Here is a 25,290-nt window from a genome sequence, read left to right as displayed (position 1 = left end):
CTAAGTATCCCTCCCTAGAGTTGTTGTCTGCTCGCGGATGTTGGTAGCTATCTAGCGCCCGACTAACCATCTGCACGATACACACATTACAGCGTCCTCTTGCTGTGTCCGCCTGTACAGCGCCTTGCGCTTGTCTTGCGCTTTCCATACCCAAGTCTGGGTGGTTGGTGGCGTCTGTCAGTGCAGCATTGCTCGCACTCCTGTGCATTTATTTATTTCTATTTAGTTTCCATTCACGCCCAGTTGCGGTGTTGTGCCAGCAAGGGTCTAATCGGACTTCAATCCCTGTTGGGGTTAAGAACGCTGACTACTTGCTCGCGCTTTAGGTGCGGTACCGCGGTCCTGTGACTTAACAGGATTGCTTCTTTCATGCTGGGTGAGGTTTAACCCACGTGTGTATACTTTAGTGTACCACCATATAGTCTGCAAATTGCTAGCAGCAGGTTTTCACCTGCACGGTGGACCCCGGACTGCGAACGCATTTATATCATCTGTCTTGGTGCATTCCGCCAGTCCTAACACTGTGTCCATGGACTTTTAGGTATACTGTTATGTTGGCCAACGGGCCTTGGATTATAATGACTGTCTGCTTTATTCTGTTGGTCAGTGAGCTGGCCATGGACCCTATATACTTCAGGAAGAAGGGTTACTAGATTTTGTGTTGGAATGTACAGGTGCATTCCCCTCATGCTTCAAACATGCGTCAATCACAACCATCCTCAAAAGCTCTTTCTTGACCCCTCCTCTGTATCTAGCAATTGCCCCATATCACTTCTCCCCTATGCCTCAAAACTACTGGCTCACATTACCATCTATCCATCTATGACCTAGTTTTCCAGTACTAAAATGCACACAACCTCCGATCCTCACAAGAGCTCCTTTTCTACTCCCCTCTTATCTCTTTTTCCCACAATCGCATACAAGATTTCTCCCACGCATCACCCCTACTCTGGAACTCTCTACCCCAAAATATCAAACTCTCATTTACTATGGAAACCTTCAAAAGGAACCTGAAGACATACCTCTCCCGAAAGCCTACTACCTGCAGTAACCACCAAACCGCAGCACGACCAGCTCTACCCTATCCTACTATATCCTCACCCATCCTTTGTAGATTGTGATCCCTCATGGGCAGGGTCTTCTCTCCTCCTGTAAAGGCATCACTTGTATTGTTTAAGAATACTGTACTTGTTTTTTATTTTGCATACCCCTCCTCACATGTAAAGTGCCGTGGAATAAATGGCACTATAAAAATAAATAATAATATTATCACAAAGTTAATTTATTTCAGTGGTCTTTACTTAGCAATGACCTTTTGTGGCTTACCCTCTTTTGTGGAGTGTGTCAATGACTGCCTTATGTACATCTGTCAAGTCAGTAGTCTTCTCCATGATTGTGGAGCCTACTGAAACATCTAAGGGACCATTTTAAATGCTTAGGATGCCTTTGCAGGTGTTTTTTGTTAATTATTCTAATTTACTGAGATAATGACTTTTGGGTTTTCATTGGCTGTAAGCCATAATCATCAACATTAACAGAAATAAACACTTGAAATAGATCACTCTGTTTGTAATAACTCTATTTAATTTATGAGTTTCACTTTTTGTATTGAACAACTGAAATAAATTAACTTTATGACGATATCTAATTTTGTGAGAAGCACATGTCTAAATGTATTGGAACTGTGTGATTGTCTTGCAGGTTTCCAGAAGGTCGAGGACGACCATGTTTAAAGAAGGGAGGAATTTGAGGACTGTCTTACCCCATCCCTTCGTTTTTCCAGTTATTATTAAAAGCTTTCTACCTCAGAAATCTTCTTCCTTGCACACACCCAATAAGTGGCTAAACATCTTCTCTTCCACTCAGTTCACTCTAAACTACTGTAGCCATTAAATAAACCTTTTCGCTCTCAAAAAATACACTCGCCACCAGGTTAGTTAGCCAGCTATAACCCCTTCTATCCAAGCTGTCTGTTACTATACAACCCAACATCAATAGAATTTGAATTAAGCATTTCAAACAGTATGCAACATCTCTATACAGTTTATCAGAACATATGAAAACATTAGTATGGCAAATCACAGTATCAAAATAACAATGTCTGCAGAAGGTGTCAGAATTTTATTTACTTCTTTACACAGTTTCATACTGATGACGACTATGTAAAACAGCTGGCATCTGCCTGGTATTTTTAGATATGTTTTATCATTGTTCTATTAATGTATGGAGGTAAATAGTATGGCAGATTGATGTGTTAGATGAATTTTATAGAGCCTATGTTTACATAATCAGTTGACCTATAAGCATGCACAGCTTTTCCCAAGAGGAAGCCGAAAGTCTAAACCCGGAGTTGTGTAGAAGCTGTAGTATCGTGTGTTTGACATATTTTTACATGATTTTAGTGTCATTTATTGTTGTGAGTAAAAGAAAAAAAAATAATTGGAATCTAATTGTCTGAAAGTGCTGTTTTATATGTGCTTCTTCTTCAAGGTAAACTTGTTACTGTAATGGTGGTGATCACCTGTGAAACTACTGTTCTCAGCAGAACTGATAACAATACCAATGGATAAATATGGTGATACCAGGTGTGTGAAGAAGAGGGAAAATTGCTAATTATGTGGATTCTGCTCTAAACATTGTTGATGTGATGAAGTTGTAAAGTTCTTATCCTATGTATCCTTTATAATACCAGTTCCTTCTTAGGTGGCAAACAGGCCTATGGGTATAACTGTCTATTGCACCTATTACTACTCTCTCTCTCTTCTAGCTCTGTACTTGCAATATCACTTATCCAAATTTATATATTTCATCAGTTTGCTTCTTAGAAACCAGACCTTAAAATGGGTGGGTTTTATTCAAACCTCACCTAAAAGGGGGGTTACTGGTTTGGGAGTATTCTGGTTTTTTTTTGGGGGGGAGTCCAGATTTAGGAAATGTAAATGTTAGCAAGTATGCAAAACAAAAAAACAACAACAAACTTTACAGTTCTTAAATGAATTAGTACATAGCTAAAATAATCAAGCTGTGTATGCATCACCAGAGCCAAGTGCCAAGGGTTGGGGTTAGGCCTCTTTCACACTTACGTCTTTGAGCTCCCGTCGAAATCCGTCGATTTTTGAAAAAACAGGATCCAGCAAAACTTCCTGCTGGATCCTGTTTTTTCTCATAGACTTGTATGAGCGATGGATTGTGACGGATAGTCATCCGTTTCATCTGTCGTGCAATGGATCCGTTGGAAAATTGCTGTCCGTCGGGTGGGGACAAAGCACAGAGGAACTTTTTTCTGTACGTCAGAAAATCGCTCAGCGATGGATCCTGCGCTGCCCGTCGTTGGCTATAATGAAAGCCTATAGAAGCAGGATCCGTCGCTGACTGTCAAAAGCAGGAATCTAGCGACAGGTTTGGTCTTTTAAAACTTAGCATGCATGGAAGAATTTCCAGTCACAGAAATTTTCTCTTGCTCGCTCTCTCTCTCTTTTTACTATTGATGCTACCTATGCAGCATCAATAGTAACAAGATATAATGTTAAAAATAAAAAAATAAAAATTGCAATATTCTCACCTGACAGCGTCCCATGCAGCGTTACTGATGCTCGTGATGCTCCCGGCAGCTGGCGTTCCCAGTAATGCATTGCGAAATGACCCAATGATGTCGTGGTCTCGCGAGACCGCTACGTCATCAGAGGTCTTTGCATGCAAGGCATTACTGGGAACACCAGCTGCCGGGAGCATCGCCAGCATCAGTAATGCTGCGGAAGGTAAGAATATTGTGCTTTTTTATTTTTTTATTATTTTTAACCTAGCGGTTTAGCGGAAAACTGCTGCGAAGACGCATACACAACAAGTGCACATAGCCTCGACGGGTCCGTCAGAAAAACGGGTCCAGTGCACCCGTTTTTTACAATCTGCACAGGATCCGTCTTTTCAACATTTGGATGGATCCTGTGCAGATTGTGAAAACAGAAGTGTGAAAGAAGCCTAATGGAAGCCTATGGATGCAGGATCCATCGCTGACTGTCAAAAGCAGGAATCCAGCGACGAGTTCCGTCTTTTGAAACCGAGCATGCGTGGAAGAATTTCCAGTCAGGGAAATTCTATCTCACTCGCTCACTTTTATTACTGATCCTATGCAGCATCAATAGTAACAAGATATAATGTTAAAAATTAAGAAAAAAAATCGCAATATTTTCACCTTCTGGCATCCCGCACAGCGTTACCGATGCTCGCAATGCTCCCGGCAGCTGGCGTTCCCAGTAATGCATTGTGAAATGACGCAATGATGTCGTGGTCTCGCGATACCGCTACGTCATCAGAGGTCTTTGCATGCAAGGCATTACTGGGAACACCAGCTGCCGGGAGCATCGCCAGCATCAGTAATGCTGCGGAAGGTAAGAATATTGTGCTTTTTTATTTTTTTATTATTTTTAACCTAGCGGTTTAGCAGAAAACTGCTGCGAAGACGCATACACAACAAGTGCACATAGCCGCGATGGGTCCGTCAGAAAAACGGGTCCAGTGCACCCGTTTTTTACACTCTACACAGGATCCGTCTTTTCAACATTTGGATGGATCCTGTGCAGATTGTGGAAACAGAAGTGTGAAAGAAGCCTAATGGAAGCCTATGGATGCAGGATCCATTGCTGACTGTCAAAAGCAGGAATCCAGCGACGAGTTCCGTCTTTTGAATCCGAGCATGCGTGGAAGAATTTCCAGTCAGGGAAATTCTATCTCACTCGCTCACTTTTATTATTGATCCTATGCAGCATCAATAGTAACAAGATATAATGTTAAAAATTAAGAAAAAAAATCGCAATATTCTCAACTTCTGGCATCCCGTACAGCGTTACCGATGCTCGCGATGCTCCCGGCAGCTGGCGTTCCCAGTAATGCATTGCGAAATGACCCGATGACATCGTTTTCTTGTGAGACTGCGACGCCATCAGAGGTCATTGCATGCAAGGCATTACTGAGAACAGGAGCTGCCGGGAGCATCGGTAACGCTGCGCGGGAAGCCTGAAGGTCAGAATATTGCGATTTTTTTTTTTATTATTATTTTTAACCTGGTTTGTGTTTTGTATGAGTTTTGGCAGCGGAAAACCGCTGTGAAGATGCATGCACATAGCCTCAATGGGTTCATCAGAAAAATGGGCACAGGGCACCCGTTTTTTACAATCTGCACAAGATCCGTCTTTTCAACATTTTGAAAGATCATGTGCAGGTTGCAAAAGCGGAAGTGTGAAAGAGGCCTTAGCTCTGATCACAGCAGTTTAACCTCTTCAATACCACTGTCAATAGTTTCAACAGTATCTAAGAGATTAGAAATGGGAGGTGCTTGTTCCTACTCCCACTTACTGATGTGTGTTGATATGTAAGGGTGGATAGAATGGCATTCCACCTCTCTGACATCTCCTGACATCTTATATGTATGAAAATTAATTGTGTTGTATTGTTATCATCCAGGAGGCTGCTGTTCCTGGTAGTCAGGGGTGACCTGGTTAACTGTAAGGCCAGCCCAAGGTTGTGGAGGAGGATTGGGGATGTGCAAGTGAGTTTTTGTTGCTTAGGAGTTGGAGACTTAGTTGGTAAAAGAGGGACAAGGATGAACACCCAAAGAGAGTGTTACACCACGCTATACTTACCTGTCCAGCCGGCGCGCTCCCGACGCTCCTCCTCGCTCCTCTCCATCTGGATTCCCTGGCGTTCGTCCTTTCGGCGGTCTGCACATGCGCAGACGTGCTCCTCTCACTGCCGGGGCTTCTGGAAGGTCGTTACCCACTGGCTCCACCCCCAATATGGCGGCACCCATCGGGTATTTCTCCCCTGCATCTGACTGGGTAAGACGCCTTTGCGTCTATCGCATTTGCTGGTTATTACCAGCATCTCCTTAGGTTCCTAGGCTCCGTGCATCTCTTGCTTTATTTCTAGATTGGCTGTTCCTGCTTTGCTTTCCAGTCCCGTGTTCCTGCTGTGCCATCCAGTCCCATGTTCCTGTCGTACATTCCAGTTCTGTATTCCTGCTGTGCCTTCCAGTACCGTGTTCCTGCTGTGCCATACAGTCCCGTGTTCCTGTCGTACCTTCCAGTTCCGTATTCCTGCAGTGCCTTCAAGTACCGTGTTCCTGCTGTGCCTTCCAGTACCGTCTTCCTGCTGTGCCTTCCAGTACCGTCTTCCTGCTGTGCCTTCCAGTACCGTGTTCCTGCTGTGCCATCCAGTCCCGTGTTCCTGTCGTACATTCCAGTTCTGTATTCCTGCTGTGCCTTCCAGTACCGTGTTCCTGCTGTGCCATACAGTCCCGTGTTCTTGTCGTACCTTCCAGTTCCGTATTCCTGCTGTGCCTTCCAGTACCGTCTTCCTGCTGTGCCTTCCAGTACCGTGTTCCTGCTGTGCCATCCAGTCCCGTGTTCCTGTCGTACCTTCCAGTTCCGTATTCCTGCTGTGCCTTCAGGTACGGACTGGGGCTGAAATTCAGCCCTGGCATGTGAAACCACACAGGCCCATACTGTCCCTGTCCTCAAACACCAGATGGAATATATTATTAATATTTCCCTGGATGGAGGTAAGTAAGATTTACTACAAGACCAATATACAAATGATACCCGTGGCCTGCCAGGGCAAGTGATGGAGTCAGCAACTTTGTGCTCCATCACAATTCTTAACAGTATGGCTGTCTTGAGAGCCCTGATTCTGTTAACTACATTGCAGACAAGGCAGCCCACAACCAGACAGGCCCTTCTGGTATTTGCCAGAATTGCCAAATGGCCAGTCCGGCCCTGTGTGCCTTCCAGTTCCGTGTTCCTGCCATACCCGCCAGTCCTGTATTCCTGCCGTGCCTGCTAGTTCTAGTCCCCGTTGTTTTGTCTACGTGGCCTTCATCTTTCCGGTCAGTACTTTGTCTTTTACTACCTCTATTAGTCCAGTGCCTCTGCCACACTAGCCTCTTCAGTAGCTCCATCTTACCTCCGTCCTCAGTTTTCTCTCTGCGCTATCCTCAGTTGTCCCTTTGGCTCCAGCTGTTGCGGCTTCACCCTCCTTGGGCCTGTCCCTAACACTCCCTGTGCAGGTGGTGCCCTCAGGGGCTCTGAAGTCGTGACCCAGAGGGTCCACTTCTTAGTCCTAATAGAGAGGAAGAAAAATCATCGTTGTGTGTGTGTGTGTGGGAAGCAACCATTGTCAAAGGAAAAAAGTTTCAATGGAGCTTCAGTGGCAGCAGTGTTGTACTTTGCACACGCAAGTTGGGGGAGCTACAGTAAAGGAATATAGGAACATCTTTAGAAGACTGTTGGGAATGGGCATAGTGCTTAACAGACCTGGAAGCTTAAGTCAGTGAGAAGGTGTCAGCAGGTTTGGACATGAATAGGACGAAGGCAGTGAGAAAATCTCCCTTATGTCTTTTCCCAGCAAAGATTAGTCGAAGTCCAATGCCACAGTGCAACACATTGACCTGGGAGGCACTACACTCGTATTATGGAGGTCCTTGGATTAGATTGTGAATTTACATGACTGCGTATTCCAAAATGGGACCTCCGAGCTACCAGGCCTCTCTTACCACATTGATCCTTGTACCCCCCTGCCAGGACCAATTAATGCCCCCTGAAATAAAACGCAACAATTAATTTCTTTGGACAATTTTGGCCACAGCGGCCATTTTATTAAATAACCAACATAACAACCATTTATACATTTGTATAAAAACTTGAGGGGAGGGTTCTTGGAGCTAATAAATCTGGCACCTAATAGGCAAAGCCCAAAACCAACATGGAAAAAACCCCTTCTTTACCCTCAGCCGTAACCACCAGCTCGAGGGCACCATGTAACCCGTTTACCGGGCAAACCAACCCCAAAGCTCCCGAGGTCAAATCCCCATCCAGAGCCAGTAAACCAGCCAGATCAGCCCCATGAAACCAACTCCAAGAACCCCGCCCCCCGCCAACCACGAGCAGCACTGACCACCTCAGGCTCGCGAGTGCCCCACCACCGCCATGGCCCTCTCCACCCCTTCTTGTATTGCCAACATCCACAAATCCAAACTGATATCGTTCAAATGAACGCCATCACTCCTCCAGTAATTTCCCACACCAGCTTCCAACTCAAAATGGCGGACCGCCATCCCCCCGTTATGAGAAACAAAACTCGCCACAGCCCTGTTTAGCTTCACCCGGGCCCTATTGATACCCCTCAAAGAGCGTGCTGCCCTCCACGTTTTCCTGGGCACAATGTCGGACCACACCGTAACCATCCCTGGAAAGGATACCCACAATCGCAAAAGATCATACCGTATATCTCGAATTAGTTCTCTCACCGGCTTAGACCCCAAATCATTACCACCCAAATGTACAACAACAATATCCGGAGAACGATCCAAACTAACCGATCGGGAAAATTCGGTCAAAAACCCGCGCCACGACATGCCCCGAAAACCCAACCAACGGACCACCACCGCCTCCCTCTGAAATCCCAATTGCCTACCATCGTGTCTAACATCGGCACGAATCGCCCCCCAATGCACGAAAGAATGTCCGAAAATCCACGCCAGAAGTGGGGTCCGTCCTGCAAAATACAATAATGATTAATACCCCCCCCCTAAACAAATAACAAATCAATTACGCACATAAGATAAATAACGATTCGACGACCACCTACCAATACGCCGAATAACCTCCGGACCCAGCCCTAAACCAGCAGCCTCAGATGCTGCCCCAATTCGAAAGGAATGTGTCCCAAATAACGACAGATCCAGGCCCAAACTTGTCAACGCTTGTCTCAGAACTGCCGTAAACTGAAACCGCGATAAAAATTCGCCATGACGGTGCCGCAAAAGTGGGCCCGACCTATCCGGCTCCAGACCCCAATAATCTTCCAAACACCTATGAGGGCACATCGCCCCCCCAATCACTTTTCCTAAAACCACACGCCTACCTTTCCCCAACTGATCAGTCTTCGACCGCCGAATCCAAAAAGCAACCCCACCTGACCAAAATTCAGTATCCTCCGCCAACAAACCCCCAGCTGTGAACCTGCTAGGGGAAACCAACTCCCCTATTCTCAAAGCCCCGAAAAAAGCTAGCGAAAAAGCCAGTCGAAACAAAACAGCCTCGTAATCAGAACTACATACCTCCCCCAAAGCTACCCCCAAACGCTCCAACATCCCGAAAGATATGGGCCGCCGAGTATCGCACGTTGAAAAACCCCTTCTAAAACCTTTTAATGCCTGCCGAATCAGAAAATTCTTAGTAACATCAACGGAACCCTGAAGCTTAAAACCAAAAGCAACACCAGCTATAAATTTATTCAATTTTGATACGGACCAACCCCATTCCTCCGCCGAACCAATTAAAAGCAACAATGCCATCTCCCTATCACCATCCGATTCGACTGAACCCAACTGTTCCAACCACCCTTCCCACAAATGCCATGATGCCTCATAACCTGACCACGTCCTTCCCGACACTGACGACTGTATCAGCCGTTCCTGCATCTTCCGCTTCTGGAGCCAACTCCCGGAAATGCTCCCACTGCAAACGAGACAGAGCATCGGCTATAGAGTTTTGCACGCCAGGAACATGTACAGCTGAAATCCATGCATTCAACTCCAAGCACCGCAAAACTAACTCCCGAACCAATTTGATTACCGGAGGGGATGAAGAAGACAGACTATTGATCACCGACACTACACTCGAATTGTCGCAATGAAAACGTATCCGCCTATCCTGAAACGTACTGCCCCAAATGAACACCGAAACCACAATTGGAAACAGCTCCAACAACGCCAAATTTTTTGTAAACCCCGCTTCGCGCCACCAATCCGGCCATCCCCCAACGCTCCACCTTCCAGCACAATAAGCCCCGTATCCAACACTACCAGCCGCATCCGTAAAAATTTCGCAATCAAAATCGTTCAAATCCTCCTGTTGGATCAGGGACCTGCCATTATAGTTGTCCAAAATACGCCTCCAAACCACCAAATCCTCTCTGTGCTCTTTTTTCAAGCGCACAAAATGATGCGCGGACCGCACTCCGGCCGTAGCTCTCGACAATCTCCTACAAAATATCCTGCCCATCGGCATAATCCGGCACGCAAAGTTTAACCGCCCCAACAGTGACTGAAGCTCTTTCAACGTAACCTTGCGCAGCTTCTCACATCTCATTAGCTCTTGCCTTAAGGCTACCAACTTCTCCTCAGGCAAGCAACACTCCATCCTCTCCGAATCTATGAGAATTCCTAAAAAACTCAACACCGTAACAGGTCCCTCCGTTTTATCACGCGCTAAGGGCACCCCAAACTGACCTGCTACCCACTCCATCGTAGCCAACAAATTGCCACACAACAAAGAATCCGGGGGGCCAACGAACAAAAAATCGTCTAAGTAATGAATAACCGACGGAACCTGGGAAACATCCCGAACGACCCACTCCAGAAAAGTACTAAAGGCTTCAAACAGCGAGCAGGAAATTGAACAACCCATCGGCAAACACCTATCCAAGTAGATCCCCCCATTCCAAAAACATCCCAACAGCGGGATACTATCGGGGTGAACCGGAAGCAGACGAAAAGCCGATTCAAAATCTGTCTTAGCCATTAACGCGCCTGTGCCATACCTACGCACCCATTGCACGGCCGTATCAAAAGAGGTATAAACCACAGAGCAGAGATCATCTGCTATCCCGTCATTAACTGACTGGCCCTTCGGATAAGACAAATGCTGAATAAGGCGAAACTTGTTGGGCTCTTTTTCAGGGACCACCCCAAGCGGCGAAACAACCACCCCCTCTACAGGTAAATCACTAAACGGCCCCGCCATGCGCCCCAACTCAACCTCCTTTGCCAATTTTGCCGTAACCACATCCGGCTGCAAGTTAGCCGACCTCAGGTTCTTCTTATAAAAGGGGATAGCATGAGCCGGATGAGGAATTCTAAACCCCTCAGAAAACCCATCACACAGCAACCTAGCCTTTTCCCTATCTGGATACCTACTTAGATAAGGGGCCATCCTTAGAACCTTCACCGGTGTCACCCCCATGACCGCCTCCCACTCCTGGTTTACCCCTCGCTTTCTTAAAACACTTGGCCGCTCCATGTGAGACCCCTCCGCAGTGGGAACAGGCATGCTTGAACTTGCATGTGCTGCCATATTTGCATTGGCCGTCATTGAACTGCCAACACGTCCCTGTTTTGTCCTTAACCCCTTGTGACCCCTGTCCTCCACTTCCCTGTCCCAACTGCTGACCGCTACTCCCTCCACCCCCATGAAAGGGCTGCCCAAACCTCGTCGGAGCCATTACCTTCAACCACAAACCTATATCTTTTTGTTCCCACTTTATCTAGGGTCTAATCGCCTTCCTTTGCCGAAACTGCTCGTCGTACCGTAACCACGCCTGGCCCCCATACGCCCTGTATGCTTCCCCTATCGCATCGACATAGCAGAACAAACCTGTACAGTTCTCCGGGAACTTTTCGCCTATAACTCCAGCCAAAATAAAAAAAGCCTGTTGCCAATTCGCAAACGTCTGCGGTATCAATCGCCAACGCCTCTTCTCCTCCTCCTCCTTTTTGCTATCCTCTTTCTTACCCTTATCCAAATTAAACTTCTCCAGGGGCAACAGGGAAAAAATCTCTACATATTCGTCCTTCCATATTTTCTCCTTAACCTCTTTCTTTAAATGAGCCCCCAACGGCCCCTCAAAACACACGTAAACCTCCCCCTTAGCTCTATCATCCAACTTGATTCTATCCCCTTTTTCCTTATCCGTCTGTACCGACACCGACACCCCCGCCGATGACGCCTGTTCCACCCCACTCGCCCTATCAGATCCGACTCCCCCTCCCGAACCCGTACCAGAAACCGGCAACCAAGCCCCTAACGGAGACGACCGCCCACTACCCCGGCCCTCCCCATCCAATCTCCTCAAAATCTGAGACATACCCGCCAAAAGCTCTCTAACCCCCGGGACCCTCGCGGTGCTGGGCCCACCACTCCCCGCCAAATCGACCCCACCATACCAACTATCCCCGACCCGAGCACCACTATCCCACCCCGCAACAGAATCATTTTCATACTCACCAAGCTGCGCGGGTGCTGTGTCCCCGCCAGCCGTGCGATCACCGAACTCCCTCGGGTCGCTCCTGGAACCGGAATCCTCCGCGCCGCTGTGTTGCTCCAGGCCCGCGCCCCTGGCCTCCACGTCACCAGGGGGGACCGGAGCAGGTGAGCTGGAACTTTCCCTGGACCTTCTGGGTGACCGGGACCTGGCCGCCACCAGCCCGACTCCGGACCTGTCTTCTTGCCGGGCTCTCCCCCGAGCCCCGGCAGCAGCCGACGTTCTTCCACGTCGTGCTGGGCCAGGCTGCGGGGTTGAGGTGCGCCTGCCCGTCGCTCTGCCTCTTGCCGCGCCGCCTCTGCCAGGCACCCGGGGTGATCCAAACCCCGAGGTACCCGCCGCCACTCCGCTGCTGCTCTCTTGTCCCACCGCTCCCTGAGTCCTGCTCCTCGTCGCCGGTGATGTCGCCGGCGCCGCAGACACCGCCGCTGCCCGCCGGGTACCGCTCCTGCTGGGCGCCGCCATATTGGTGCCGCGAACCGGAAGTCCTCCGGGCACTTCCGGTGCGGCCTGCTCTCCTCCTTGGGCCTGTGCCGCCGCTGCTCCCGGCCGCCGTCCAGCGCCCGCAACGCCGGCCGGTGGATTCCTGCCGGAGGACGGGCCGGAGGGGGTAAGTGACCGCCGGCCCGAACGCTCCGCAGGGTCCCTGGAGGGGCTCCGTGGCCGGCGGTTGCCGCGCCCTCCGATCTCCGGCGACAGTCTCTCTGGGGGACGGGTCCTCCTGGATCTGGTCCCCTGGGCTCCCGGGCTGCCCAGCAACGACGCCAGCTGGTCCTCCAGCCAGCCTCCCCGCCGCGATCTCGCCATCTCCCGCAGCTGTCCCATGATCGCGTCTACAGAGGCCATCCTGCACCCGGTCAGCTGTCACGTCTTCTCAGGTCAGATGCTCAAACAGTAATGGCCCCTTTCCCGCACTTTCCACGACCCGCCCCCACCCCCACTAGGCCACCCCTCTACTCCTCCCCATCCCCTGAACCAATCCCTTTTCCCTGCCTTATTATTTAAAAATTGCTCCCCTGCGTTCCCTTGGCAATGCAGTCATGGGGGGCTTTCGTTAACTCCGTTCCTCCAGCCCCCCCTCTCTAACGTTCATCCCAAGTATTGTGTCATTGTCAGTATCCATTAAGAAGTGTTTTGCAGAAGAGGACCGCAAGTATATTGCCTGCTATCTACAGATGATCAATCACTAAAATGCTTGGATGCTCATTGCTCAAACTGAGCAATTTCTAATGCTCTGATGCTCTGTTTGAGCAATGAGTATAATGGGAGTTAACGGGAAATCTGAGTATTTTGTCAGCAGACCCTATAAAGAGGTGTGGGGGCAGTGGAAATATTGAAATGGATAGAAAAAGTGCTCAATGGAAGAAGACCCATGGAAGAATCTCTGACTTCTCTGACCCCCAGATTGTTGCTGACTGCTGAGAAAAATTGTGTCATACTTTTATTTCCAGGGAAAAAATGTAAAGAAAGATTCTTTCCTGTACTTTTATACATGGCAATATGGATTTTTTTTTTTAAGTAAACTAAAATTAAATTTTATGAACAATACCCACTGATACATATTCAATACCAATTAAGGGACTGCCACGACACACACTGACACATGGGTAAGCTGGATGGTGCTTGACCCAGTGTGCTGGGGGTGTGACCTCCTATTGTTTGCCAGCCTGTATAGATCTTCAGTGATTAGGTGTCCTTCTGATGTGTTACATAAATGCCCTTGTACATGATAAGCGTGATTTTTTTGTAAAATTGTTTAATAAAATGGATTTTCACTATTTAATAATTTGGACATGAACTCTGAGTTTGTATAGGAGCTATATAACATTATTATTATTTTTTTTAGTAATTGTTATAACAATGTGATTTTTTTTATTAAAAATTTGGAAATTTCAGTGTAATGTATGAAAAAAGCAAGAGCTAGCAAAAATTAGATGGAAGAGGTATTCACATGCACCCTGTATTAGACATAAAGGAGGGCCTCATGTTCAAATTGTAATGTAGCGGTACTTCTAGACTCATAAAAGAAATGGACTAAGGGCAAAGGCTGCCAAAAAAAAACAAGCTGGGTCATCCATACACCCTTGAAGGCACCAACTGTAGTGGCTCATTTAAATTTTGTTAATAAAAAGTAGTTGTGGCACTCCTAAAAGTTATGCACACTGTGCAAAGTCAGAAAATAAATTATAAGGAGGGTCATATATATATCCTTGAAGGTGCCAAATACAGTGCTTCATAAAAAAAATACCAAAGTGTAGTTGTTGTTCTTTTACACTCATAAAGACTCTGCACACAGTGCAAAGCTAGAATAAGATTATTAGGAAGGTTGAAGTCAACAACTGGTGGGCCTCATTCAAATGTTTTGAAAGTGTAGTTGATGTACTCATACACTCATAAATGCTTTGCAGAAAGTACAAAGCCAGGAAAAAATAAAGAGGGCAGTACAGTCATCCTTAGACCCTTGAAGGTAACAACAGGCGGGCCTCATTCAAATATTTTGAAAGTGTAGTTGATGGACTCCTACTCCTGCACAAAGTAAAAAACCAGGAGAAAATGATAAAGGATGGAAATACAGTAACCTTCTTTAGGTGTCCTCAGGAGACTGGAGGAACTGTTTCCACTTACTTCCTGGAGCCTCCAGTGTCACCTGGACAATTGCATGCTCCTGCATAGGAGGTGTGGAACTCCCAAGGACAGTATGATCTCTTGGGGGGTGGTAGCCATGTCTCAGATGCCTAGAGGAGCCTCTCCCAAGTCCATTTACTTCTCAATAAGGGTTCATCCAGCGATGTTGACCCTCCAGTTTGAGGAACATGGCCCTGGTTCCAGCCATCATCTCTTGCAGCTTTCGAGGCAAGTGTTCATACTCTACTGGCCGCTGCTTGAAAAGGATGTGATGACAGGTCCGAAACTCTTCTATGGACCCCCATCTCTACTGTTGGTCGTATGTAATAATCTCCAGCATTCATGATTCTGCCTCCTTTTTTGCCTTGTCGTCCACTAAGCCCATTACACTGCATGGATAACTAATTCTATCCAGAAAAATTTTAGAACTTTATTTGGAGTGTTTTATACCACAGTCATGCAACACAGAGCACATAATACTCTATGGTTAACAAAATAGATATTTTTTTCACTAAAAAAATTAAAAAAATAAAGAATGGAATCCCATGCAGTAGCTATATATTTATCAATGGATTGCAAAGCCCTAAGTCCTGCCTAGAGACTTTTTTTCTGCCACTCTCCATGCATCTGCAACTAGGCTAAATGCGGAATATATCTGATGCAAACAGTAAAGAATATGATTAGAAGATTAGCCATTAGAAGGACTATCAGTTTGATGATTCACCATCAGCATCAGTATTAACACTAGAGGACTCTGATTAGATAAACTATGCAAACACAGTGTTAGGGTTGGCGGAACGCACCAAATATATTGTTTATTAAAAGGAATTGGTGCATTCGCAACCCGGGATCCACCGTGCAGGAAAGTACCTGCTGCTAAATAATGGCGGCTCTATATGGCGGTATATACTAACTCTGTTAGCTTCACAGAGTAACCGCGAGAGGTGAGCTCTGTGCCCTGTTAGACTTTCACAGAGGCACAGGCCAACTACCCAGATGTGAGCAGTGAGTGGTCATGCATGCATACTCAATCTCCTCGCCGGAGGAGCCAGCATTCTAGGGGCTTATTTCAGCCGGGTCCCTGAACACATTTATACACAATCTCCTCGCCGGAGGAGCCAGCATTCTAGGGGCTTATTTCAGCCGGGTCCCTGAACACATACAAACACATGACCATATTGGCGCAAAGCATATAGCAAAAGACGATACTAGCGCATGGCCGTGCGGTCATGCGCAGTTTATATAGTTGCAGCACAGGAAGCTGCTACTGAAGTTTTTGCCCTTTCAGGACCTTCCAGAAGGACCAATGGAAAGTGCTGCAGTACCTGAGCATGTTTTGCCCTTTCAGGACCTTCCAGAAGGACCAATGGAATGTACTGCAGCACCTGAGCATGTGCCCTCGACCTCCAATGGGAGACCCTGCCCTGGGCATGCTCAGTGTGAGTAAACAAGGACTTAGTCCCAGAGAGGCTCGCTCGCCGCAGATCAGTGCAGGGTACCATAGGAAAGCCAGAAAAGGCAGTAGTGACCCTATGCACCGAATCAGCCCCAGCGAGACGCTGGGAGCGACGTCTCCGCTGAGCAGAGCCCACTGCGGCCGATACTGAATGGGAGACCGCAGCAGACACGGATCGAGATTCCCCCTGTGCAGCAGAGGAAACTCGACTCCTCACATTACCCCCCCTCCTAGGGCCCCCCCTCCTTGAGCCTCACTACGCTCAAAAGCTGCGATAAGCAGCGGAGCCCGAATGTGCTCCACAGGCTCCCAGGTTCTATCCTCTGGGCCGTAACCCTTCCAGTCCACCAGATAAAATTTCTTGCCACGTACCACCTTGCACCCCACAATAGCATTCACCTCAAACTCATCCGTGGATGAACCCGATGTCCCAGCAGATGACTCGGAAAACCGGGACAAATGAACGGGCTTTAAGAGGGAAACGTGGAAAGTATCGGTGATACCAAGGCGTGGAGGAATAGCCAAACGGTAGACCACAGGGTTGACCTGTTCCAGAACCTTAAACGGGCCAATGTAGCGAGGAGCAAACTTAGTGGACTCAACTCGCAGCCTGATGTTACGGGCGGAGAGCCACACTAAGTCGCCAGGAGCAAAGACCGGAGCGGGGCGCCGGTGTGTATCAGCCGAAACCCTCATTCTCTCCTTGGAGGCCCGGATGGCATCCTGTCTGCGGTCCCAGATGTCACGTGCCTCCACCGCCCAGTCTGCCACCCTAGAATCGGTGGATGACACGGGCATGGGCTCAGGGACACGCGGATGCTGGCCGTAATTAAGGAGAAAAGGAGTTTGACCAGTGGAATCTGCTACGGCGTTGTTCAGGCAAATTCCGCCCAAGGTAGCAAAGATGCCCAGTCATCCTGCCTAGCAGAGACGAAATGTCGCAAATATGTCACCAGAGTCTGGTTGGTTCTCTCCACCAACCCATTCGTCTCGGGATGGTATGCAGAGGAGAGGTTTAACTCTATGCTGAGTAAACGGCAGAGCTCTCTCCAAAACCGAGATGCGAACTGGGGACCCCGATCGCTGACAATCTTATCAGGCATACTATGCAAACGGAAAACGTGTTTAATGAACAACACCGCCAAGGCCCGTGCTGAGGGTAACCGAGGAAGCGGCACCAAATGCACCATCTTGGAGAAGTGGTCGGTGACAACCCCAATAATGGAGTAGCCACGCGACTTGGGTAGACCCACCACAAAGTCCATCCCGACCATCTCCCAGGGCCTGTCTGCCACCGGTAGAAGGTAAAGCAACCCAGCAGGCCGTTGCCGAGGAGACCGATTCTGGGCGCAAGAAACGCACGCCTGAATATAGTCCTTGACATCTCGGGCCATATGCGGCCACCAGTATGTTCTCGCCAGAAGCTCAGATGTCCTCTTGGTCCCAAAATGCCTACCCACTCTGGAGGAGTGAGCCCAAGAGAGAACCTCCGGTCGCAAGTTAGCTGGTACGAAAGTCTTGCCCGGGGGCACAGACTCTAGCGAAACCGGAGCTACAGTTCTCAGGCTCTCAGAAGGGACAATAAGCCGAGGCTCCTCCTCCTCCTCCTCCGATGACACCACGGAGTGGGAGAGAGCGTCAGCACAAACGTTCTTCTCCCCGGAGAGGAAATGGAGAGTAAAATGGAACCGGGAGAAGAACAGGGACCATCTAGCCTGGCGAGAATTCAGCCGCTGGGCCGTTTGCAGATACACCAAGTTCTTGTGGTCAGTGAAGACTTGGAAGGGAAAGCAAGCTCCCTCCAAGAGATGTCTCCACTCCGAAAAAGCCAACTTCATGGCCAGCAACTCCCTGTCCCCGATGGCATAATTCCTCTCTGCTGGTGTGAAGGTCTTGGAGAAGAAGAAGCAAGGATGCTTCCGACCTTGAGCATCCTTTTGGAAAAGGACTGCTCCAGCACCAACGGATGAGGCATCCACCTCCAAGATAAATGGCTTATCAACATCGGGGCGATGTAGGATGGGAGCGCTAGCGAAGTGTGACTTGATTGAGAGAAAGGCTTTGGAGACCTCCTCTGACCACAACTTGGGATTTGCTCCCTTCTTGGTGAGGGCAACCAAGGGAGCTACCAAAGTTGAGAAGTGTGGAATGAACTGGTGATAGTAATTAATGAACCCCATAAAGCGCTGCACCGCTTTAAGAGAATGGGGTTCTTGCCAGTCCATTACAGCCTGTAGCTTGGCAGGATCCATAGCCAAACCCTGGGCAGAGATGATATAACCAAGGAAAGGCAAGGACTCCTGCTCAAACACACACTTCTCCAACTTGGCGTAGAGGGAGTTTGCCCGTAAGAGGCCGAAGACTTGGCGAACATCTCTCCGATGGGAGTCAATATCTGGAGGGAAGATGAGAATATCATCTAGATAGACTACGACCGAGGTGGTGAGCATATCCCGGAAGATGTCGTTCACAAAGTGTTGGAAAACGGCTGGGGCATTACAGAGCCCGAAGGGCATCACTAGATATTCATAGTGCCCATCCCTGGTGTTAAAAGCCGTCTTCCATTCATCCCCCTCACGGATGCGAATCAGGTTGTAAGCACCCCGCAGATCTAACTTTGTAAATACCCTCGCTCCCCGTAGCCTATCAAACAGCTCAGATATCAGGGGTAGTGGGTACTTGTTCTTAACGGTGATGGCGTTAAGACCCTTGTAGTCTATGCATGGACGTAAGTCTCCAGTCTCCTTCTGTACGAAGAAGAACCCTGCCCCTGCCGGTGACACTGACTTCCTAATGAATCCTCTTGCCAGATTCTCCTGGATGTACTGGGACATTGCCTCCGTCTCCGGGAGAGATAACGGATAGACTTGACCCTTGGGAGGCTCAGCACCAGGCAAGAGGTCAATAGGACAGTCATAGGGGCGGTGAGGCGAAAGGGTCTCCACGGCTCTTTTGGAGAACACGTCTGCATAGGGCCAATAGTGCTTGGGGAGAGAGGAAAGATCTGCGGGTACCTGTGTAGTAGCAACCTGAACGCACTCCCTCAGACATCTACCCTCGCAAGATTTACTCCAACCCAAAATTCTCCCAGAGGACCACTCAATATGAGGAGAATGGTAGCGAAGCCATGGTATCCCCAACAGGACCTCATCAATTCCCTCAGGAATGACTAATAGGGAGATTATCTCCTGATGTGATGGAGACACAGATAGCGTGAAAGGAATGGTTTGGTGGGTAATCTGTGAAGGTAGTGTTGACCCATTTACCACTCGAACGGTTACCGGCTTGGCGAGCATCACCAAGGGTATTGCGTGACGCTGGGCAAAAGCGGAAAACATAAAGTTACCCTCTGCCCCAGAATCCACGCATAGCTCGACCATAAGAGTGGATGGGCCTATGGTAATTGTCCCCTTGAAGGACAACTTTGAGGCAAACGTCGCCGTGTCTAGTGTACCTCCTCCAACTGCCACTAGACGCTGACGTTTCCCCGACCGCTGAGGACCCTTGGAGGCAAGGTGTCCTGACTGCTGGCAAACATGACGGACCTTATGTGCACGGACAGACTGAGACTTGGATCCCGCTCGTGTCACCTCTAAGGCCTCATGTGACTCGGATGCCTGGACTGGAGATTCCAAAGGTTTGGCGAAGGTGGGAGCCAGCCGAAACCTCTGCCTACACTGGGCTCGCTCCAACCTCCGCTCGTTAAAACGGAGGTCAATACGAGTAGATACGGCTATGAGCTCCTCCAGTGTGGCGGGAATCTCCCTAGTGGCCAAAGCGTCCCTCACATGGTCAGCCAGCCCCCTCCAAAATACGGGAATGAGGGTTTTATCTGGCCATTCCATCTCAGACGCTAATGTCCGGAAGTGAACAGCAAAATGGCTGACCATGGTTGAACCCTGAGTCAAAGCCAGCAGTTGGAGCGCTGTATCATGGGTGACTTGCGGTCCTAAAAAGACCTGTTTCAGAGTGTCCAGAAACCTAAGAACACTCCGCACCACATGATCGTTGCGCTCCCACAGCGGCGTAGCCCACTCCAACGCTCTGTCCGACAGGAGAGAGATTATGAATCCCACCTTTGCCCGCTCAGTAGGGAAACGTGCAGCCAGAAGCTCGAGGTGTACACCACATTGGCTCACGAAACCCCTACAGGTCTTACTGTCCCCAGAGTATCTCTCAGGCAAAGGAAGGTGAGATAGGGTCGGAACAGAGGTGGCAGTGGGTAAAGCTGCTGCAGCCACGCTAGCAGCCTGAACAGCTATTGCGGTAACATCCACCGCCGAAGTTGCATGCTCAAGAGACGCCAACCGTCCCTCCAGCAGCTGGATGTACCCCTGCAATCGCTGTTCATCCGCCATTACTTAGCCAGATCCTGGCGCTAGTATACTGTTAGGGTTGGCGGAACGCACCAAATATATTGTTTATTAAAAGGAATTGGTGCGTTCGCAACCCGGGATCCACCGTGCAGGAAAGTACCTGCTGCTAAATAATGGCGGCTCTATATGGCGGTATATACTAACTCTGTTAGCTTCACAGAGTAACCGCGAGAGGTGAGCTCTGTGCCCTGTTAGACTTTCACAGAGGCACAGGCCAACTACCCAGATGTGAGCAGTGAGTGGTCATGCATGCATACTCAATCTCCTCGCCGGAGGAGCCAGCATTCTAGGGGCTTATTTCAGCCGGGTCCCTAAACACATTTATACACAATCTCCTCGCCGGAGGAGCCACCATTCTAGGGGCCTATTTCAGCCGGGTCCCTGAACACATACAAACACATGACCATATTGGCGCAAAGCATATAGCAAAAGACGATACTAGCGCATGGCCGTGCGGTCATGCGCAGTTTATATAGTTGCAGCACAGGAAGCTGCTACTGAAGTTTTTGCCCTTTCAGGACCTTCCAGAAGGACCAATGGAAAGTGCTGCAGTACCTGAGCATGTTTTGCCCTTTCAGGACCTTCCAGAAGGACCAATGGAATGTACTGCAGCACCTGAGCATGTGACTGAACATGTGACCCTCGACCTCCAATGGGAGACCCTGCCCTGGGCATGCTCAGTGTGAGTAAACAAGGACTTAGTCCCAGAGAGGCTCGCTCGCCGCAGATCAGTGCAGGGTACCATAGGAAAGCCAGAAAAGGCAGTAGTGACCCTATTCACTGAATCAGCCCCAGCGAGACGCTGGGAGCGACGTCTCCGCTGAGCAGAGCCCACTGCGGCCGATACCGGATGGGAGACCGCAGCAGACACGGATCGAGATTCCCCCTGTGTAGCAGAGGAAACTCGACTCCTAACACACAGGTCTGGATTGATAACTGCTCTCTCTCTCCAATCAATATTGTCAGTGAGCCGAGTGTGGCAAAACCAGTCCTTTTATAACTTTTGATGAGGTAATGCGACCAGTCAATCATGGTAGTGCCACTACCAAGATGACTACAGCATTACAGTGTCTGGCAGGCAATCCCCACATGCTTATTGGCAGTGTAATGGGTGCCAAACATGCGGGGCAGGGATTCAAGCTTCAAATCTGAGCACCGGCCAATGCTTCTCAAGTGCCGAGCATATCCAAGCACCCAGATACTCGAGTGATACACGTTCACTCATCCCCACTAGAGTTGAGCGACCTTGACCTTTTTAGAGTCGAGCCGGGTTTCGCGAAACCCGACTATCTCAAAAGTCGGGTCGAGTGAAATCGGCCGATTATGACGTAAAGTCGGGATCGACCGAAACACGAAACCCAATGCAAGTCAATGGGGCAGCATAGTCGGCAGTGAGTGGGGGCCAGGAAAACACCTAGAGTGCCCATTTTAATGTCAAAACCATCCATTCTTCTTAATGAAGCTTGTCAAGCATAATTTACCTTATAATAATTGTAAGGCATTTGAAATTGGGGGTCATTTGGCTAAAGTTGTGGTGGGTAGGGCTGGTTCAAGTAATTAGTGGGCCCAGGAAATCTGGACCACGTCACGGCAGTGGAGCAGGGAGAGGTAAGTATTTCAACTTTGCAAGTGCTGTGAACCTGAGCAAGCAGGGGGGGCCCACTCGTTGGCATTGGCACTGGCACAGGGCCCCTCAAAGTACAGCGGAGTGTTTGCATGGCGGGGGCGCCTCCCACCGGCAGCAACACTTTTGCGTACTATGAGAGGCCCTGTGCCAGTGACGTCGCCAACTAGTATTCCTCCCCCCACCTGATGAAGGAACCTGCACTTTCATCTGCACCTTCCTCTTTGTCCCCGTGTAAGGTGGTATGGTATGCGGGAAGAGCAACCTGACTTTCAGCAGGGTCACAATGTTGTTGTGTAGCGTGCACGGGGAATGTTGCGTTATGGGTCAATGTACCAGCAGACTCATCTATCACTGGCTGGGCAATGGGCAGGATGAGGAGGAAACACAGATATAGGCCCAAAGAATAAAGTTGGCTAAATGCAGTTCAAAATTGGTAACACAGGAATAACCAGGGGGCATTGCAGTGGAGGACAACTGGAATGAGAGGCTGACACAGAGAGTAGGCCCAAATCAGTAAGTAGTCAAAATACAGTTCAAAATTGGCAACCGTAGTAAACAGGCGGCACAGCTTTGTTCAGTGGAGGAGAACAGCAAGGAGTGGCAGACACCGATAGTAGGCCCCAACCCAACTAGTAGGCCAAATGCAGTCTAACATTAACAACTACTTAACGAGCGCCTGAAAACGGAATTTCAGGACAGGAAACCAGGAGAACAGCAAGGAGTGGCAGACACCGATAGTAGGCCCCAAACCAACTAGTACGCCAAATGCAGTTGTTCCGTTTAACCACAATTTAATGAGAGCCTGAAGATAGAAGTTCAGGAAAGGCAACTTGGAGAACACCTTGGAGTGGAACACACCATCTCTCTACACCCCATACCCAATTTGTAGGCCTAATGCAGTGTAGTTTCCAAGAACTACTAAACGAGAGCCAGAAGATCGAAGCTCAGGAAAGGCAACCTGGAGAACACCTTGGAGTGGAACACACCATCTCTCTACACCCCATACCCAATTTGTAGGCCTAATGCAGTGTAGTTTCCAACAACTACTAAACGAGAGCCGGAAGATCGAAGCTCAGGAAAGGCAACCTGGAGAACACCTTGGAGTGGAACACACCATCTCTCTACACCCCATACCCAATTTGTAGGCCTAATGCAGCGTAGTTTCCAACAACTACTAAACGAGAGCCGGAAGATCGAAGCTCAGGAAAGGCAACCTGGAGAACACCTTGGAGTGGAACACACCATCTCTCTACACCCCATACCCAATTTGTAGGCCTAATGCAGCTTAGTTTCCAACAACTACTAAACGAGAGCCAGAAGATCGAAGCTCAGGAAAGGCAACCTGGAGAACACCTTGGAGTGGAACACACCATCTCTCTACACCCCATACCCAATTTGTAGGCCTAATGCAGTGTAGTTTCCAAGAACTACTAAACGAGAGCCGGAAGATCGAAGCTCAGGAAAGGCAACCTGGAGAACACCTTGGAGTGGAACACACCATCTCTCTACACCCCATACCCAATTTGTAGGCCTAATGCAGCGTAGTTTCCAACAACTACTAAACGAGAGCCGGAAGATCGAAGCTCAGGAAAGGCAACCTGGAGAACACCTTGGAGTGGAACACACCATCTCTCTACACCCCATACCCAATTTGTAGGCCTAATGCAGTGTAGTTTCCAACAACTACTAAACGAGAGCCGGAAGATCGAAGCTCAGGAAAGGCAACCTGGAGAACACCTTGGAGTGGAACACACCATCTCTCTACACCCCATACCCAATTTGTAGGCCTAATGCAGTGTAGTTTCCAAGAACTACTAAACGAGAGCCGGAAGATCGAAGCTCAGGAAAGGCAACCTGGAGAACACCTTGGAGTGGAACACACCATCTCTCTACACCCCATACCCAATTTGTAGGCCTAATGCAGCGTAGTTTCCAACAACTACTAAACGAGAGCCAGAAGATCGAAGCTCAGGAAAGGCAACCTGGAGAACACCTTGGAGTGGAACACACCATCTCTCTACACCCCATACCCAATTTGTAGGCCTAATGCAGCGTAGTTTCCAACAACTACTAAACGAGAGCATGAAGATCGAAGCATTGGCGAGGAAACCTGGGGAACACCTTGGAGTGGAACACACCATCTCTCTACACCCCATACCCAATTTGTAGGCCTAATGCAGCGTAGTTTCCAACAACTACTAAACGAGAGCCGGAAGATCGAAGCTCAGGAAAGGCAACCTGGAGAACACCTTGGAGTGGAACACACCATCTCTCTACACCCCATACCCAATTTGTAGGCCTAATGCAGTGTAGTTTCCAACAACTACTAAACGAGAGCCGGAAGATCGAAGCTCAGGAAAGGCAACCTGGGGAACACCTTGGAGTGTAACACACCATCTCTCTCCACCCGATACCCATTTTGTAGGCCTAATGCAGTGTATTTTTCTACAACTGCTAAACGACAGTCGGAAGACCGAAGCAATGGCAAGGAAACCTGGGGAACACCTTGGAGTGTAACACACCATCTCTCTCCATCCCATACCCAATTTGTAGGCCTAATGCAGCCTACTTTCCGACAACTACTAAACGAGAGCATGAAGATCGAAGCTCAGGAAAGGCAACCTGGGGAACACCTTGGAGTGTAACAAACCCTCTCTCTACACCACGGAAGGGCTGATTCTTAGGAAGGAAGGCTGTCGGAAAGAAGCAGGGCGCGTCCGAGGGTGATTATATTCTTATTAGGTATATACTCACCCTCGGACGCGCCCTGCTTCTTTATTTGTAATGAATGTTTATTTGCAATGTGGTTTTGACTTACTCTATTTTTTTGGTAAATAATGATTTTATTATTTTCATTGTTTTGCATCTTCTTGGCAATAATATAAAGAAGACGCGACAGGACAACACTCGGTGGATGCCATATCTGTGTTTTAAATTGAAAAAAACTTTCAGTTAACTACTTGCAGGAGAAAGTTATTGTAGCTGGTGGCCATTTTTAGTACTGTACCAGATTTTTGTTGTATGTGTTTGTTTTTAATGTTAAAATGTCTGCATTTGATATCTCTCCAGTATTTTCTTTTTTATAAGCAAAATACTTATTTTTATATTTT

Source organism: Ranitomeya imitator, chromosome 5 (assembly GCF_032444005.1).
Source record: "Ranitomeya imitator isolate aRanImi1 chromosome 5, aRanImi1.pri, whole genome shotgun sequence".
NCBI classification, from domain to species: domain Eukaryota; kingdom Metazoa; phylum Chordata; class Amphibia; order Anura; family Dendrobatidae; genus Ranitomeya; species Ranitomeya imitator.
The sequence above is the reverse complement of the archived record's forward strand: the minus strand, read 5'-3'. Positions refer to the sequence as shown.